We start from the raw sequence: 13,975 nt of genomic DNA, 5'->3' as shown, positions 1-13,975 counted from the left end.
ATAGCACAGGAAACTGCATGCTTCTTTCGAAGCAGTGTGTGTAACTAGGGCAGTTCAAGCTTGCAGATACGCTGGGGGAACCACCACTAGGGGTTAGTTCAAGGACGAGATTTTCAAAGCCAATAAGTGGAAGTGGCCACATAGCAAAAGCTAATTGGCTTTGAAAATCTCAAGACCAGGGTTTTTATGGACTCTCTGGTGGGGTCCAGATTTGATTGTCTTGTCTTGTAGTTACATGAATATCTATCCTCTAACAGCTGGGCTGAGAAGTCTTGCTCTCATTTATAATGCTATACACTCAACTCATCTCAGATAGGTCAATCTCCTGTTCCCATGCAAAGCCATAGTGACTTTTTTTGGTGGGGGGGATTCTGCACAGACATGCAGAGAAGCTTCCAGGATCAGAGCCCAAAAAGTGAAAAGCTCCATTGATCTAGAGTTTTCTGTGTTTCCTCACTACCAACCGTTCAGTCCCCTCAGCAAACCTGATTTAACTTTGCGCTGAACTTTTAATGGACACTTCACACACTTGGGATATTCTTTCCAAATTAAAATCCCATTCATGGTCCGATGCCTACAGAATCCTAGACTGAAGATAGGGCCAGAGCATTGGATGGGGGGAGGAGACTGGCATCTTGCGTGGTTTTCTTTACTAAGTAACTGAGAATTATAATGAGCAGAAATGTCTGATATCCTTTCCTTCCTGGGGATGGTCGAGTTAAAGAAGTCATTTGGCTGGAATAATGTAGCAGAAGGTCCATTATTCCCTCAGAAGGTTTTTCAAGAATGATTGGACAATAGATATTTGCCTGAGGTTCCTCAATCAAAACTGCTGATCTCAAAGCTACAAAACTGCAGGTGCTTGAAACAAAGGTCAGGCAAACTGATCTGGAAGCTTTGTAAACCGGCTTCTTGTTCCACATTCAAACCCTGCAGATTGGTGAACTCCCCCTGCAGCAAGGGGCGTTCCATGCCCTGTGAGCAAAGGGCGTGAGAACTGATTAGGGTAGCATGTCAGTGTCGATCAGAGAGACAGAGGGCATGTCGCCACAGCAATACAAAGTAGACATACCCAGAGACAATCCCTTCCCCTGGGAGATTTTTGCAGAAATTAACAGCAGTTTGTTTAGCTTTGGAAGGTGGCAGTGCTTCTCTGCTGAAGTGGTGAATTCTTGGCTGGGGTGGATGAAAGCCTGTGTAATGTGTGGCAAACAAGAGGTTAAAAAATGAACACCTTCCTCAAGCAGCCAGAATCATTGCAGCTGCTGCCAGTTATCCACTAGTTGGGCTTAATGAGACGGCAAGAGGTCTGTGGAGAAATGTACAAAATTCTAACAGCAGCACCTGTTTCCCCAATCTGAGTAACATATATAAACCCATCACAGGCTGTATGCTTGAAGGGAGGTTTTGTGGGGTTGGGTCAATATGTGTAGGTTTCTTGTTGCTCTAAGTCCCTCTCTTTCCTTTTCTTTTCAGAATTTGCGGGGGGAGAGGGAACTTTTATTTTTCTGCAGAGAGAGGGGCGCTCCAGGGAGTCAGGTTTTGTCAATTTTGCTGACTGTATTTGGGTTTTACAGAGCTTCCTTCAGTTCATGCAACATTTTAGCCGGTGGCTAAAACCTATAATTTATGCATCTGTGCCTACATTCCTAATGAGGAATTGGAATAAATGCCAGGCACTCTTTGCTAGCTATTGAAGGAAGAAGAACTCCCCGTCCACAAGTGCTCTACATATACGATGTTAGCGATATTAATCATTGCTTCTATTACAATAGTAACTAGAGGTTCAGCTGAGATTAGGTCCTGTTTGTGCTGGGCTCTGCGTATGCACATAATGAGATCCAGTCTCTGCTCCAAAGATTTTACACTCTAAATGGACAGGACAGATTAAAAAAGGATTATTGTCCTCATTTTACAGATGAGGGAACTGAGACTCACAGGAAGTCTATGGCAGAACTGGGGAATGAGCCTAGGTTATTTGAGTCCCATTTCAGTGACTTAACCACAACTCATCCTTCCTTGTAAATCTAATGTATTTTTTCACTAGCAAATGCTCTTCTCCCTTTGCTCTTCCTCTGAGCTATTCTTCATCCTGTCTTTCTATTGGATTTTTCCCTCTGGTCCTTTTCTAGTTGTTCCTCCTACATGTAATGCCAACCCAGCGATGTCCTGTGTCTGCTTTTGAACCCATGATGTTCACATGGTTGTGAGATTAACCCAGACAAGTTTGCCCATCTCTGAACAAGCTGTGGGCTATGTTGCCTGGAAAATTTCTCTGAGACAATTCTTGGCGGTGGGCAGGTTTCCCTGCTATCACTGGCTTCAGCATTGACCAGACCAGATCAATTCATGAATATTTCTCATGTTACTCACTAGGCAGAATGTTTCCTCATTGGCTGTGGAGACCCTGATTCATATGGGAACATTTTGTAGTGTACTGATTTCACTAACATGTGAAGGATAGTCTCAGCCCCCTGTGGTTGCCGTTTACTCCAAACCCCCTGACTTCAGTGTGCTTTCGCCCCAACTTTAGCACTAATGTTGGTGCTCATATTTCATACTTGAGTCATCTCCAAAACTTCTGAAAGCTACTATATTTTCATCTTATTAGAGTGTTTTTCCTAAAGGCTATAAAAAAAACCAGCACCCCCTACAGATTCTGGTATAATCCTCTCTATTTGGCATTGACATGCATGTTAATAAAGACATAAAAAAAAACAGCTCTCAAAAGGCATGAAAGATGGAACCCAGCAACAAGCCAGAGCCAGAGATGTGCTTAGCTGTCTGACACAATGTTCGCACTAACCTGTAGCAATTGAAATGTGGTATCTCCTATTTCAAACTGAGTAATGATAAGAGGTGCCATAAAACGAGAAGAGAGTCTCATATACTCTAGCTATTCAGAATAGAATAATTTTGGAGATTTTCATCTTCATAGGTATTTTTTGTGCATTTTTAAAAATAATTTGTATCTATTCTTTCGTGTCGGGTTGTAATTTCTCAGTGAATATAAGAATCTTATAAAATGATTATTCTAATTAGCTGCAGAATGATATGTTAATGTTTTTGTCGGAAGCAATGGGAATTTACTTTTCCCATTTATTAAATTCTTTTTGGAACTTTTGACACCAGTTGGAGTCCAAAGGGTTCCAGGGCGAGATCTAAGGCATAAATAAATGGCATGTAGATGTCTAATTCCTAATGAGTACTGGGATATTCACAGGGCCCTAAATAAGGTAGGTGCCTGAATCCCATTGACTGTCAGGGTCTTTTGAAAATCCGAGAAATTTGAAAATTTGTTCACTAAATATTGCAAATCTCTAAAACTTCTGTAGCATCCCTAATGAATCTGAGTTTTGTTGTGGTTTGATTAATGCATTTTCATGTTATCTTTGAAGTCCCTCCTAAAAATCCACTCCTTCTGCAGTGCCCGCAAGGAATCAGTTAATTACATTAAAAATAGCCACTGATCCTGCAAACTCTTCCACATTGGTTTTTAAGCTTGTAAGTGCCTTGTCTTCAACTGGCATTGCCACTATCTGTGTCATTAAGGTTCCTCTATGCTAAGTCCACAGGCAACAGGTGACTTCAGTGGGACTGGTTGTAAACTTAAATTATAAGGACATGAATATAAAATTCTCCCTACGTCACGTTTCCCTGTACATCCTGAACTGTAGACTCTAAAGTTCCTGTATCAGACACTGCCTTGTTTGTGTCATGGGCATTAAGGAATGTGTGCACCATCAGTTCTTATAAATATTACATACATATTAAAAATGCAAGACCTGCCCTCAGGAATATTTACTAGGAAAAGGGGATGGAAATGTGCTGGGAGACATACCCTGCCGCTTCATATAAGCGTCTCATTCTGCTGGTCACGCACTGTCAAATGCATTGTGAAAGGGGAAAACACTGTTAATTAATTATCTGAGATCTCACTTTATTAGTGGTTAAAGAATAATAGTTACAGATCAATCATTCAGTCAAAGTTATACTTTCAGAAGTGTGGTATGGATTGTATTAGCCTGTTGCTAAAGAGGAACTTCTTCAAGCAGGTATTTGAGTAGATCAATGGTAACTGATGTGAAATACAATAGCAATTTAGGAATAGTTATAGACTTCCTGTTTTATTAACTGATTGTTAGTTTACTATCCAGGCCATATGTGTGTGTGCACACCAGTGTCCACCCATAAACACAATTAAACAGGTGCGTTAAATTAACTAGCGTCAGAGAGGGATTTTCTTGTTTGCAAATGAGAGAGAATGAAGCAATTGACTCTTAATATTTAGTTTCAAAATTATAAAGTTTACTGTGACTTTAGAACTCTTTGCTTGCAACAGTCATTGCCGCTACTTTACCTTTATGTAGGCAGATTAGTCCCTGGTACCTGAATAATTAGCTCTGCTGAAAATCTGGCTGCAGTTATGGGACTGAGCTATTGAAAATCTGGCCCAGTTCTTTGCTGTATGTACACACTCCAGGAAAACAATGTGACCTATTGATTGAAGTAGGGGACTGTGAAGTCAACATTCAGGATTGGGTTCTGTGCCCAGCTCTGCCAATGTCTCACTGTGGGGAAGTCACTCAATATCTTTGTGCCTCCGTTTAACATTCTGTTAGGTTGGTATTCTTATACCCATTTATCTCTCAGAGAGTTGAGGGCTAAACAACTTTTACAAAAGACTTTGTGATCCTTGAATAAAAGGTGTTGTGCAAATGCAAACTCTGATTTCATACTGGTATACTCACTTCACTGGAGAGTTTATGCACCAGTGTTATGCCATTGTCAAGGACCTTTGAAGGCTTCTGAATCTGTCTTGTATCTTCCTAAGAAAGGGAAGCATCTCATACAGAGCCATTAGAAATGAGACACCTTCTGTTTCCTTCTTAACGCTGGAGGATTTCAACACCAGACAGTATAAGACACAAGAAGTGCCCAGTAACATTGTGTCTTCTCTGTCAATGCAGCAGAAAATACAGAGCAAGGGCTCCCTTCAGCATCTTCATGCACGGGCGCATGCACACGTCCCAGCCTCTCAGACCAGGTCACTGTAACATTCCAGTAGGTTTCAGTGTTGCTGAGCACTTGGGCTGGGTGCAGCTCCAAGCTCTACTGTTAGTGGCTGTGCCAGGCAGAGGATAGTGGCATGCCCACACTGTCTTTCCAGCACACGGCCAGCTTTTGGCACATGGAAGGAAAGAGTGCAGAGGGCAAATAGGAAGGCTTGATGGAGCACTGAGTTGTTTTCTGCCCGCTGCCCAGTAGCGTTTACCTCCATCCCTATAGAAGGGTAAAGCTCTGCTAAGACCAGCAGCATTCAGTTTAAACTCCGCAGCTGATGGTGGCTTAGCTTGAATCATTCATGAGTGTTTTGTTTGGTGTGTGGATGTGTGTGGTGCTCACCATTTCAGTAACTTCACGAGCCGTTTCTCATTTGCATCATTCTCTTCTTCAGGGATTTAATTGTGTTCTGTTACCATATTCCCTCTTATACATTATTGATTGAGTTAAAAGAACTATTTTATTAAACTCCAGCATCCTGAATGTATTTCTCTTCTTCGCCAATATCCTATTACATGCTCTGAGGCCACCAATGTGCTTTACTGCCTTTACATTTGCTCTGCAATCTTTCATGCCAGTTGACTTTTTCATCTTCAAATCCCTTTTCACATTAAACACAGACCCACATTCTTGGCCCCATTTTTCTTTGAAATAAATCATAAGTCCACGCCAGAAATGACTGGAGGTGTTCTTCAGAATTTGTAAACAGCATTAGAGTCTTGTGGGATATGTCACCGAGCGTTGGTCTGAATTAAGAAGTTTCTCAGCTTAGATATATATTTTCCAGCACACAGTTTGACAACATTTTTACCTCTAATGGAATTTTATCCACTCTTGATCACCGAACATACTTCATGCCCAGAGCATGGCTCCTTAAAGCCTCATGTAAAGTTTTGAAAATCAACAGAAGAGAAGGGTCTCTGTTGTGTCTCAGACTGATTTGCCTAAACAGACAAAAGAAGCCTCCGTTTTGCTGCCTATTCAATAGGCACTCTCGTATGACCGGAGAGAGGAAAAAATACAGCCTATGCAAGGTTTGGCCAGGGTTCATTGGGCTTTGCCTGCCCAGAGCCCAAACCTGACCCAGAATCTAAAAAGGTAGTTAGCCCTACCTGTCTGTCTATGTAGGAACGAAAATAGCCTCCGTTATTGTAGTATCTGAGCACGTCATGTATCTGTGGCTGTCATCACTCCACTCCTGTGAGGCAGAGAAGTATTACCCTCATTTTACAGATGGGAAACTGAGGCACAGAAAGATTAAGGGATTTGGCTAACCTGATGTTTGAAAGTTCAGGGCTATCTTTGTATTTAGTCCCCATCACTTTTCATTCTCTCTGCTGCTGGATGCTAGGCTGGTGTCCTGTGAGGAAATCGATTCCCGCAGTGATGCTGAGATGAAGCAGCAGAAGTCTCAGGAAAGACTATTTTTCCACAGTCTTCTGATTCAAGAAATGTGGCTTGTTTGGATAAATGTCTAATCTCCTGGGTGCTCACCCCCATTGCTGATGACAATGAGCATCCCACCGGCGGCACGGGAATATTGCATCATCTAAACTATCACACTCAAATGTGCAGATTAAAAACAGCTCTGCCATTTTCCTCTTCGCTGCTGTCACCAACACTTCTCAGGGCCACAGGGCATTCTTCCACAAGCCACGGACACCAAAACAGGCAGCACAGTGAACCTCGCTGTTCACGATGGACAGACTCTGCTCTGCCTAGAGAGAGAAGAAAGATCTTAAACTACAGTGGTGTAAACTGGAAGTGACTCCACTCAACAGATTTACACCTGTGTAAATCAACTGAACAAGAGATCAGAATGAGTTCTCTGCCAGTCCTGCGGCAGCCACCAAAAGAAAGGGACAAAAGGGATATTTGGCAGTGGTCTGAAATTCAATTTGCAGGGCTGAATGAATTCCCTCCAGCAAGCTAAAATTGACGGGGTCCGTTTCAACTAGCAAGGTCCTGGCAATGGAGCTGGGTGGAGCTACTGGGGAGGTAATTTTCTCAAGATTTTGCAAATTCAACTGAGGCTAAAATATTCATGGATGAAAATCTACTCTCAGGAAAGGCTGCCATTTTTAGCCTGTTTTACAAAGGCAAATATTTCAAATGCTAGCCCTTTTTGCAGCTAAGACCGTCTTCTCCCTATTACTCACTTTTCAGATCTTTCTAGAAAACAGCATAACAGAAAGAAAACAAAAAATCAGAGGCAAACCATAAAATATTTTGCTTCTTGAAAAACTGGTGAACACATGATTTTCCATGAGTTTCACTGTAGGCATGAAACCTTTGTACGTGGCTTTGCTAGGGGACAGATAGTGTGAATCTCCATTACTTGAGACATTTTGAAACAAAACTGGATATTACACTGGAGACTAGATCACATGGAGCAATCCTGAACTAGTAGTGGGTTGGACTAAATGGAACCAAGCACATTTTTTTCCAATCTCTGAACCTATGAATCTCTTATTCAATCTCTTATTACAAAAGGAGAAAGATAAGAATTACCAGACTGGATCTGAGCATGGAACCATCTAGCCCACCAAATACTTCACAGGAAGGTGCAAGAAACTCTGAAGTAGGTAGTACAATGTAAGAGAGAGGCCTCCATCCCATGGATGTCTGATATAAAAGCAGAAGAACCTCTAAATAAAATGTTTCCCATTAGGCTTCATGGGTCTAAAAATGTCCAGTAACGAAAAAAGCCAGCATTTTGTTGTCACGTTGGAAAGACAGAGAATCACTGAAGTTAGAGGAGAAAGCAGTGCTGGAGAGTACTTCTATTTACATACAAATAACAACAGAAGGCAATCAGCAATGATAGGAAAGGGTACAGCAAGCATGTGACATTTTGAACAGGATTTGGTAAAACACAGTCTCTGCAAAAGTTTTCCTGAGAGTTACAGTTGCACCATTAATTAAAAGTTCCCATCAGATAGTAGCTGTACGATTTTGTGAAGTGTCTTAGGGAGAAGAAAAGGAAGGAAATAAGTCCGATACATCTTTGTGCTCATTTAATTTCTATTCACTGTAAATCAGTGCAGATACCAAAATAGATAGCTCTCTTCTCAAGTGATTGTTTAACATTTTTGTACGGTGACAGTTTCTTGGCTGCAACTTGAAGCTAGAAAGGAGATCTCAGCCATCAAACTCTACCTGGGGCCATGACATCTTTCCAGCTTTATACTGGTGTCAGCCTAGGCTTCATTAGTCACACAGACATTTCCAGCAACACGGGCTGTAGCTTTTATTTGGTGTAACTTTGAGTGAGGAACGAGAAGTGACAGAAGCAGATATAGATAGATACAGTAAATGACTGCCTCTTTCTCACCTTCTCAACACCTTTGCTTGTTGAGCTGTATTAAAAACATCAGTAAGTGAAACAGCTGCTTGTTGTCCTTTCATCTGCTATTTCACACCAGTGTTATCACTCTCTCTCTTACACAGACACACAGTTTCCAGGATGTGTCCTGACTATTAAAACCAGCAGATGTTGGTTAAAACAAGGGGAAAAAACAGTAAACAGATCAGCTAAGGTTGAGAAATGGGAAATGAAAGAAAATCCCCCAGTCCAGCAGTTCTAATTCTGAAAAGACACCTTCGGAGGGACAATGGCTTCTTCCACTCTACGCTGTCATTCCTGAAACTCCCCTTCAGGAGACTGACCATTTGGGGGTTGGGGAGAGAGGTGTAATGCGCATAAATCCGGTTTCCTTACTTTACTTGGAAAGGGTTAGTATGTCAGCGTGTGGAGCCTCTTATATAAGTCCCAAAGTAGGAACAGCTTTGACTTATTTCATAGGAATAAAAACGACTTCTGTAGTTAATGAATCTGCCCTTTGTTTCTGACAAATAAAGTTGGCCTGACTTTGCAGGTAGCCACCAGACTGCTGCGTAACGTTCCAGTTTTGTCTAGACACAAGGCACCTGCTGTGAGCTACAGGAATAGCTAGGTAGGACGTACCTGCTGTGCTTCAAAAGTTCAGGTTGCATCCCATAATACAAAGAGGAGCTGCCAGGCTGCTGCATGGTCTGTGTGTGCGCAGCTGCAATGCACCCACCATAGTGCTCAGCACCTGCAATTGGAGCCAGATTTTCAGGGAGCTGAAGGATGCTGAAGCACTCATGAACAGTCTGATGATTCCTTGAGGTGCCTGAATGGGAATCGAGCCCATCTTCAGGTAATCTGGTCTCTGGTGTGGGTGCTGAACCCTTCTGAAAACTCTGCTCCTCCTGCCCTGGGGACATCCAGATAGAACACTACTCCTTCTTCTCCCCACTGAGCTCTCCAGCCAACCTTTCCTCACCCCGCTGGGTTGTGCTTTCCTGTTTTCCAACTCTAGCTCTGACGTGGTCAGCAGCCTGTATGAGGTTGGTACCTTTCACTCTGCTTTCTAGCAGACAGCTCGTCACAGCACAAAGTCCGTCACTTACCACTGTCTCTTTTGCTGGTCGTCTCAGTGAAGAAACCAAGGGCTGACTACACTGAGGCGCCAAATGATCCTTTGGGTCAGAACAGAGATATATTATGTTGCTAGGGCAGCGTGGAGGAATCTTGCATTGCTGTTACCCAGATGCTGTGGCTGGTCGATAAATAGACAAAGGACGTGGTTCTCTGCTTAGAAATGTACATGAGCACCAAATTCACTCTAAGGGGGGAAAATCAAAGCAAAAAAGAAGAGCGTAGCTGAGCCCTCTTGGAATTAATGGCAGTGAATGAAATGAGCTTTATCGCTGCTGAAATATATTTTTAGGGTGCAAACCGCTTTTCTGAAACTACCCTGGTAATGCTTAGGAGATGAGTTCGGAGTACATTAAAATGAGTTCGGTTTAGATGTAAGGACATGATTCCCAGCTGATCAGTGACCTGCAGACAACATACATTATTCGTGAGCTCCTCCTGTAGCCTGAAACCAAGCTCATTCTATAGACAGAGTTCAAAGTCAAAACAAGAAGTTTCTCCACAGCAGTGGAGGGAACGGTACACTCCGCTTGTCCCTGCTTTGCTGGCCTAAGAACTAAGTCCCATCTTCCAGGGACGCTGGTAGCAGGATGGTATGTGGGGGAAGGTAGCCCTTCTTCTGCCATGACATACCTGCTCTCGGGATAACGGGCCAGGAGAAGAACGTTTGGGCAGGGGTTAGGACTCTGGCTGGGAGACCTGGGTTCTTCTCACAGGATCGCTATGTGACCTTGGACAAGTCACTGAGCCTCTCTGTGCCTCAAGTTTCCCCATCTGTACCATGGGGATAATAGCACTGGCCTGCCTCATAAGGCTGTTGTGAGGATAAACACATTAAAGATCATGAGACAGCTGGTGCCTAAGATAGACAGAGGACTTCTCTCTCCAGGATTGTCGGGGCCGAGCATTTGCTCATCTGGGATTCCCTGCTCCATGTTCCCCGATGGCACCCTTACGTTACCTTTAATCTCACCCCAGGCCCATGTCAATCTCTGTGCCACTTGTCATCCCCTCCCCTCTCCACCTGAGCGACAGCACCATGTTTGTGTTGAGTGACAGAGCCCGCTCAGGATCTCCACCTCCCGGCGGAGCTAGCCGTACACTCCCTTTAAATGTAAGAAAATCCAGGGCTTAGAATGAGACACTGAAGTGTTGCTGATATTTTGATGGGGCCCGATCTGCTTTGGGACCAACAGGTCGTCAGAGGACCCATGTGAACGACTGAACTTACCGTAGTGAATCCGTTGGTACTGGGTGTGCTGGGATGCACGGCAGCCACTGCCTGCGGTCTCTGACAAGTACACGATGCTCATTATGTAACAGCCCCGTGCATGCGGTATCTTCATGTCCCTCCCTCCTTGGTCATTCACAGCCCGGAGGGTAACAGATGTGAGAGCAGTGCCGTGGAGCCCATGTGAGCGCAGCATCTTTCTCCAGGCAGCAGCCCCGCCTGGAACAAGGGACAACGAGAACCCCAGGAAATGTCTGTATTGAACTCCCTGATTTGGGGCTACCCGGCAAACTCAGACCTGGCCCACCAGAAAGGGTGACTGCAGTTCATGTATCCACTGGGCTTCATTTAAAGTGGCCAGAGTCTTGAATTGAAATCCAGCAGAATTTGTTAATTCACAGTGACTTTTCTCCTAGTTCGATAAGGGGGGTTTCTTTTTCTTTGGGTTTTAGTATGAGACTTCAGGTGCTTTCAAATCTTAAATTCCAAGCAGAAGCTGAGAGGGAGGCTGTGAACCCATGTGGCTTAAAACCATAGATACAGCATATTTCTCCCTTCCATGAGCACCCCCAAACGTCTTACTACTTGGGCATACGTATCCACGTATTATATGGACATGACTCACACAATACAACACCTGCCACACCACTACCACCCTGCAGCATTTGGTGTGTGGTTGCATCTCTGCTCAAACCAAATTAAAAGTCTGCAGAGGGCTGGGCTCCGTTCTAGTGAGGATATCGACTCAGATGAGGGGCTCAAATCTTGAGTCCTTGTTAAGAGATGTGAAAGCTGTGAGCTGAGTCACTGGAACCTTCTGAACTGGGTCAATACAGACCTTCTAGAATAGGGCAGCGAGGGAATGGACCAAATCTAATCTGGCCGTACACAGCCTCACTGTCTTACCAGGGAACTATGAGGGGCTGCGGCCATGCCTAGAAACCTGTCTATTAATGAATTTTCCGTCAGACCTTCGTCTTGCACTGGTGTAAGCCTTTGTGTCTCCAACCTCAAGTGCTCTACACTAAACAGAATCCTTAAGCAAATAGAAATAAAAAGGCCCTCGTGTTCCAAAATCTGCACAGAAAATCCATTTCCCTTTGACAGGAAGCCATCTGCATTACTCTCCCTCTCTTCCTCTAGCTGGGGCTTTGTCGATGAATTCTCAGACTCCAACTAACTGACATTCTATCCCCTGTTTTCTTCTTGTTCCGCAGATAAGCTTAATAATATTGGAGCGCCTCGGATGCTGCTCCCTCTAAAATCCTTTTTGTAAATTTTCATTTATCAGCAAATGGCAAAACCAGACACAATATTTCTGGGATCTCAAAAAGAAAAAAAATCCCCGTCAATCCCTTTTCCTGCATATTAGACTGTTTTGTGATGGTGGTGGTGGTTGTTTTAATCTCTCCTTCTAGAGATGCTTCTTAGAGAAAGGACTAATTGCCTGCTCTCTTCAGTTGTATCTTTGGTGTGAAAAGTGGCTGCAGGAATTGCTCCTGCACACCCCTTCTCATTTCTTTCTCTCTCAAAAGTCTTGCATCTCCAAGAGCTTGAGTTTGCGTTTGACATTTCATCTCAAGCAGCCCCAGGAGCAACACAGATTCCTGAATGAAAAAGAAACATGCAGGCTTGGGAAGAAAATAAAAGGTTCTAAAAATGTGCAACCTGGCTAAAAGCACAGCTAACAGGGACACAACTGCCTGCAATCATCTGAAAGATGTAAACAGTGATGAGAGAAAAAAAGGAAGAATACAACAGAGTGGTCCAGGAAAGTATAACGTGGAATAACAAGTCCTCTTCTTCAACTGAACATTTAGGATGAATGGACTAAACTTACCTCTGCTGAAACTCCATTGACTTGGGGTGGACTGTGCCCATTTATATAAAGAGTGCATTTGGCCCATTAGAAGAAACAAATTCTCAACAGTAATGCCTGTTGAGCTATGGAACAGTTTCCCTAGGAGCAGTGGTGGAAGCCCCATCTTTGGGACATTTCAAAATAGGTGTTACTGTTCAGCACGCTACAAAGGACATTCCTGCATTGGCTGCCTGCTCAGGGTGGATTTGATGATGACCTAGCAGACATTTTTTCCTGTCTTGCTATCTCTGATATTTCGATGAAATGCTGGACATGTTACAAATGCAAAGGGCAGAATCTTTTCTAACAATCAGTCATGAAATGCTACGTCAGCAATCTGCATCTGAAAGGAGACCTGGGACTTGTATTTTCACCTTTCCAGCGATTTAGGTTGGAAGGAAGTCAGTACCTTGTGTATTAAGAGGAGGAAGCAGTAGCATCTTTTATTGATTCGACTGTCTCCTCTTCTGTTTTGTCCAGATCTTTGTGATACTAGACATGTTCCTTAGTGAGGCTGTAGATACATTACTGTGACACTTGGGGTCAAATTTCATGGCCTTTACAAGCAAGTTTGAAATGGTTTAGCACTGTCAGGGTGCCCCAGAGATTTATTTGCATTGTTACTCTAATTATGTTTTGGGGGTTTTGTTGGTCTTTCAGGTAATTTTTTTTAAAAATCTGAACAAACATTCATTTTTTAATCCTCTCACGTGGATAATGCACGTGAGGCTCCTCGCAGCAGGCAAGGAGCAAGATGTTTTTCTCTTTTTTTTCCAGCATGAAGCAGTTAAATACCCTGCCCAAGACCCCCAAAGAACATGGAAGGGACATTGCCTGGACTGACAACTGATTGGTGTGTTTTGCAGCAGAGAGTCAGATGCAGGTTTCTGATGGAGAAATAGAATTGAATTTCACACCCTGTGTCGCTCTTGGACAACCATTCCTCGTTTTTTCCATCTGTTCTGAGGACTTGATCTCTTCTCTTACATTAAACTCTTCGTCAGGGGCCCACTGATGCTCATTTCAGAAACTCCCAGTGGGTAACACTTATCGATGTCCTTTCTGTTATAACCAAACGTGCTGAGTTAGTTCCTTTGAGAGCACTGTGACCTACGCATAAAAGCTATGCACTTAACTCTGTTCCTACTGAGGGCCGTTGGGAACAAGTTCAAGCACCAAGTATTTAATATCGGCATAGAATGCTAATATATCTGTATGGCCAGGTGGGAACGGGTTTCATTCTGTATGTAACCAAGCGGCCACAGCCATGCGAGTAACTCAGCCATTCATTTCAAAGGGTAAGGGTCTGCATCGCTCTTGAAGCTGAAGCATAATCCACCTGACATTTAACGAT

At 43.4% G+C, this 13,975-nt stretch overlaps 1 long non-coding RNA gene across 1 annotated transcript in view; it reads left to right on the top strand.

The window, feature by feature from the left end:
• Positions 1-13,625, top strand: part of LOC137160245 (uncharacterized) — a 155,981-nt gene extending 142,356 nt beyond the window's left edge. Inside the window, exon 3 of the long non-coding RNA XR_010921821.1 lies at positions 13,399-13,625. This is a non-coding gene — a long non-coding RNA (uncharacterized lncRNA). The remainder of the gene's footprint in view (positions 1-13,398) is intronic.
• Positions 13,626-13,975: the final 350 nt, after the last annotated feature.

Source organism: Emydura macquarii, unplaced genomic scaffold (genome assembly GCF_026122565.2).
Source record: "Emydura macquarii macquarii isolate MOO-44397 ecotype Brisbane River unplaced genomic scaffold, CSIRO-AGI_Emac_v2 contig_2184, whole genome shotgun sequence".
Classification (NCBI taxonomy): Eukaryota; Metazoa; Chordata; order Testudines; family Chelidae; genus Emydura; species Emydura macquarii.
The sequence above is the reverse complement of the archived record's forward strand: the minus strand, read 5'-3'. Positions and strand labels throughout refer to the sequence as shown.